The sequence below is a fragment of the Mauremys mutica genome, chromosome 2, assembly GCF_020497125.1.
Source record: "Mauremys mutica isolate MM-2020 ecotype Southern chromosome 2, ASM2049712v1, whole genome shotgun sequence".
NCBI lineage: Eukaryota > Metazoa > Chordata > Testudines > Geoemydidae > Mauremys > Mauremys mutica.
Window position 1 is genome coordinate 213,963,177 of NC_059073.1, and position 6,038 is coordinate 213,969,214.

Genomic DNA, 6,038 nt, shown 5'->3' on the forward strand with positions numbered 1-6,038 from the left:
TCATGGAGGTTTTTTTGGGGGGTGGGAGGCGAGAAGGGGGGGGGGAGGGAAGAAGAGGCTGAAACCATATTTTTGAGCTCCTGAAGTTGTCAGTACTGAGTCAGGCAGTCACAAATCGGGACCTCTGGCATTAGCATCTTCCATCTTCCACCTCCCCCAAGCCCTTTTTTCTGTCAGATAGTCCTTGGTTTTCAAAAATTAACAGACCCGTGAGGAAACTATGGTATTAATCAGTGTTGCCAATCCCACCATCTCATAAAGCCAGAGATAAACTATTAATAATCAGGAGATTTGGTATATAAATCACGAGTTGCTGTTTTTTCAAACATAAAGCAATATAGATCTATTGATGGTTATAAACCTCATTAGTGACTTCTTTAATTTCTAACAGGTCAGAGCTCTGCAAAAACTATATGACTGCACCTGAAACTGCTTTACAAAAATCTTTTAGAAATCCTACTTGTTATTGCCAGATTATCTTCAAAAACTATCATATTGTCCTGAGATATGGCAGATAAACATCTACTGCCCATATATAGAAGTAAGGGAAGTATATTCACTCTTCATTGAGCTCTTTGAGGTAGTCTTGATTAAACAGTCTCAAAGACAGGGTTGGCCCTTGAACAGTTGGGGTCTTATGTGAACAATGAAACAGGAGATTATGTGGGCTGATTCTTCACTGCTTTGTGCTATATGTAAAGTGAAGTGAATATAAAAACCAGTTTGGTTACATTTTACACCCACTTTTCATAAGTATAAAGGGCAGCACTAGGTTGTTCCTGAATTCAGAAAAAACATTTGTAACATGTTATCGCTTTTAGGACAAACTCTTTGTCTCTGAATGTTTTTCTAGAATTAGCACAGACCTTGCAAACTAACAGGTCTGCTTCACTTTGCACAAACTCAGCAGGCTGAGAGAATAGTTTGGGAGACATATTTCTTTCTAATAATACAAGCCAAATCTGGGGTCTGTACTGGACCATATTTTCCCAAAAATAATTAATGTATTAATTATTACTTTTAATCCAACAGAAGGAAGACCATGCCACCCTTCTTTCTGCACTCTTGCTCATGGGGCTGCTGCCTTCAGAGCTGAGCACAGGGCCGGCGGAACCACTAGGTGACCTAGGTGGTCGCCTAGGACGCCAGGATTTGGGGGGCAGCATTTCTCATTGGTATCGTCTTTGCATTTTGTCAAATTTGCAGTGAAAGTGTTCTTAAAACTAACGTGCTGGGTCATCATCCGAGACAGCTATAACATGAAATATATGGCAGAATGTGGGTAAAACAGAGCAGAAGACATACAATCTGTGCCCCCCGCAAGAAGTTCAGTCACAAATTTAATTAACGCATTATTTTTTTAACAAGCGTCATCAGCATGGAAGTATGAAGAGGCATAGCGCATCTGGCACATAAATATCTTGTGACAACAGTGCCATGTGAACGTCTGTTCTCACTTTCAGGTGATGTAATTAAGAAGTGGGCAGCATTATCTCCCATAAATGTAAACAAACTTGTTTCTCTTTGTGATTGGCTGAACAAGAAGTAGGAATGAGTGGACTTGTAGGGTCTAAAGTTTTACATTGTTTTGTTTTTGAGTGCAGTTATGTAACAAAAAAATAAGTTTGTGAGTTGCACTTCCATGATAAAGAGATTGCACTACAGTACTTGTAGGAGGTGAACTGAAAAATACTATTTCTTTTGTTTATCATTTTTACAGTGCAAATATTTGTAATAAAAATTAATATAAAGTGAGCACTGTACACCTCCTATTGTGTTACAAGTGAAATAGATATATTTGAAAATGTAGAAAAACATCAAAATATTTACTAAATTTCAATTTGTATTCTATTGTTTAACAGCACGATTAATCATGATTAATTTTTTTTGAGATAATCGAGTGAGTAAACTGCGATTAATCTACAGCCCTAATATGGACAGATGAGCACATGTTTTGGTTAGTGCTGAGTAAAACTGAAACTTAGACCCTCCCAAGGTTTGTTTAAACTAATATTGTGCACCACATATTAAGCAAAAACACAAAACCAAAGCAGCAGGATAAAATAAATGTTATTTATTTTTAGAAGCGTACATGAAATGTCATGATAAAGTAAAAGCACTGTTTTTCTCACAGCAAAATATGTGTGAGTTTGACACTAGTTTAAAGTGTTTATACTGGTTTTTGCACATTAAAAAACCATGTGAGTTTTAGGGCCTGATTCTTATTTACAGTTAAGTTTCTTTACACCACTCTGGTAGTGTAAAGGGGCCTTAGCGTAAGTGAGAATCTCCCCCTTATAATTAGATCTTTTTCTTTCCATAGCAGACATTTAAAAATGGAGTTGTACAATTCTCTTGTGAAAACACAGTAGTAGTTAGCACTTTATCCAATCTAACATAGCCATCTATCTAGATCAGCAGTTGTCAAACCGGGGTCGCCAAGGGCTGCCATTAGCCTTGCTGGGGCCTAGGGCCGAAGCCTGAGCCCCACTGTTTGGGGTCAAAGCCAAAGGGCTTCAGGACTGTGTCTGTGTGGGGGTCTGGGGGGGGGGGGGGGGCTCAGGTTACAGGCCCCCTGCCTGGGGCTGAAGCCTTTGGGATTTGTCTTTGTCTTTCCCACCTAGAGCGGTGGGGTTCTGGCTTTGGCTTTGGCTCTGACCCCCCTGACCAGGACGGCAAGGCTCAGGCGGGCTCAGGCTTCGGTCCCCCACCTGGGGTCATGTAGCAATTTTTGTTGTCAGAAGGGGGTCTCGATGTAATGAAGTTTGAGAACCCCTGTGCTAGCTGTTTATATTGTGTTCATCACCATGGAATGCGAGCCCCCTGCACAATTAAACTAAATCCAGGTTAGTGGTCTCCACAATTTTTGCAGTGGTTTTCATATTCAAAGTACTTTTTGGTAGATTATTAACTAATTAACTACACCTGTGTGAGGAATTATTATCTTCATTTTATAATCAGGGAACTGAGGCCTAGAGCTGGTAGATGACTTGTCCAAGACCACAGAGGGAATAATTTTCTTTTCAGTTGATGTCCCTCTCCCTTTTTGATGCTTATATTAAATTTATTAATCAGAGGAGTAGTCTGCTGTAAGAAATGATGTCCAATTAACTATTGTAATTTTTACAGGATAGATTGCAACTAAAACATGATAGTAAGATATTACCATCCTTAAAAGATATGAAATAACTGAAAAAATGTCACTAAGTAAATTGGGCTTCAAGTTATTGGTAGCAAGCAACATTAATTTTATCTAAACTTGATGGATTCACTATCATTTCAGATACACTATTGTGAAAGGCATTTCTAATATTCTTTTTTGTTGCTTAATTGATGTGCTTTATTTGCTTTTGGTAGGAATCTGCTACTCTTTAAACATTTGAAAGAACAGAATATGTTTAGTGGTTAGGGCAAGTAACTGGGAGTTAGGAATCGTTGGTTCTTTTCCTAGTTCTGTCAATGGCTTCCAGTATGACCTTGAGCAAATTACTAACCAGCTGTGTGCCTCAGTTTTTCTTGCTGTAAAATGAGGATGATAATGCTCAAGTACCCAACAGAGGTGTAGTTTGGGAAACTTATGAATTCATCAAAAGCTTTTAGATCCTGGGATGGAAGGTACTTTATAAATGCAAAGCATTATTATTAATTAATAGTAGTAGAGTACCACTAGCGAACCTTCACTTCTGTATATCACACACTTGCATTTTGACATAATCAGCACATCTTGAATCACTTCTGCCCTGTGTAAGATGAGGAACAAATATGTGTTATCCCATAGGAGACACTGAGGGCTTGGCTACACTGGTGCTTTACAGTGCTGCAACTTTCTCACTCGGGTGTGAAAAAACACCCCCCTGAGCACAGCAAGTTACAGCATTGCAAAGCACCAGTGTAAACACTGCCCCAGCGCTGGAAGCGTAGCTCCCAGTGCTGTAAGCTAATCCCCATGGGGAGGTGGAGTACGTGCAGTGCTGGGAGAGCTCTCTCCCAGCGCTGGCGCTGTGACCACACTCACACTTCAAAGTGCTGCCACGGGAGCGCTCCTGAGGCAACGTTGTGCAGCTCTAAGTGTAGCCATACCCTGAGAGGAATTTCAGGGCTAAACTGTGGAACTCATTTCAACAATAGATGCCCTGTTTAGAACAAAGTAATACTGAAGTCCACCAGATGACAGGTGGTTTGGTTTGAGTAAAGACTGGGAGTGGATGGGCCATCACACAAAGTAAAACTATTTCCCCATGCTTATCTACCCCCCACAGTTCCTTATATCTCCTTGTCAAGTGCTGGAAATGGGCTATTTTCATTACCAGTACAAACAAGTTATTTTTCTCTCCTGCTGACAACAGCTCACCTTAACTGATCACTCTCCTTATAATGTGTATGGTAACACCCATTGTTTCATGTTCCCCGTGTATATATATATATCTTCCTTCTGTATTTTCCACTACATGCATCCGATGAAGTGAGCTGTAGCCCACGAAAGCTCATGCTGAAATAAATTTGTTAGTCTCTAAGGTGCCACAAGTACTCCTATTCTTTTTGCGGATACAAACTAACACGGCTACTACTCTGTGACCAATTACAGAATCTCCATTAATTTGTTCAAAATTTGGGTTGTTTGCTAAACTACAAACTCAAGAATTCTTCTGAGTCTATACATTTAATTAAACAAAATAGATTTTTGGAAACAAAAGGAAAGAAATAATGATTAAATTGGTGCATATAAGTTTAAGGGACAGTGCTTTAATATAAGATAGTGAACTCAGACAGTTTAATTAAAGTGGGCTATTGTCTCATTAGAATTGGTAAGGCAAGCCCCATCTTTTCATGGACTATGTATATATATCTTCCTTCTGTATTTTCCACTCCATGTATCTGATTAAGAGGGTTTTAGCCCACGAAAGCTTATGCCCAAATAAATTTGTTAGTCTCTAAGGTGCCACAAGTACTCCTCATTGTTTTTATATGAACATTATTCACATTTGCAATAGCTAAAAACATTCATGAGATATCAGCACTCATATTTCAAGTCATAAGCCAACCAGTAACTGTGTGAGGTTGGGAAGACCTCTCCCACAGGCAGAGAATAGCGTAATTGTCCATTATTGAGGTTTTATACCTTCCTTTAAAGCAGAGTGTTATCCGCTGTTGGGAACTAGGGTATGGGAAAAGATGAAAAAAAAAACCCTTTCCCAGTAATATGAAGTAATTTTTTTGTTTCTACTTGTTTTTGAATGGAAAATTGTGAGGTTGAAGTTCTGATGAGCAGGCTCATCTGGTGATGTACCGTTGCCTCAGAATTTGCACAGCCACACAAAGAATCCTCTCAGTAAACAAACAGGAAAGACTAAAGGAACACACTAAGAGTCACATCCTCTGTCAGTGTAAATTGAAATAGGTCAGGAGCTATCTTTACACTAGCTGAGGATCTAGGCCTTTGTTTTCTGTTGCTTTCAATTGTATTACCCTAGTGGTTTAAGTCTAAAACCACACTATAAAGCTATTCCACTGTTGAACAAACATCTTGGTTTAACCAATTAATATTAATCACAGTTCAAGGAAAGCAGCAACTTTATTATTCTTGATACGAGTTTAGTTGCTTGTTCAAAAATTAAGGTTATTTTGATGTTCTTATTTTGTGGAGGAAAATATTATTTTTGTTTTGAAAATTAAGTCTGTCAGAGACAGATGTGCTGAATGGAAATAGTTAATTTAAATTAACTATAAATGTATTACAGAAGGAAAATATATGAATAGTGTATACAGAATGTACTTTGGGTGCAAATGTCTTCTGTTTTGTTTTTTGAACATTTATTGCAAGAAAAATCTCATGGAAGTGCTTGAGAGTTGAGAACCACTGAAATATTATTTTTTCCAATTTGAGCTACAGTTAACAAGACCCTATATCCTGCTTTTTCCAGAAATGGCCCGTTTTTTCACATGATATCTTGGTATCCCAGGAACTTCTTTTTGAGACACCTGGGATATATTGGTTTTTCATTTAATCAGTCAACATGCTCAGATTTTTTTCTTTATAA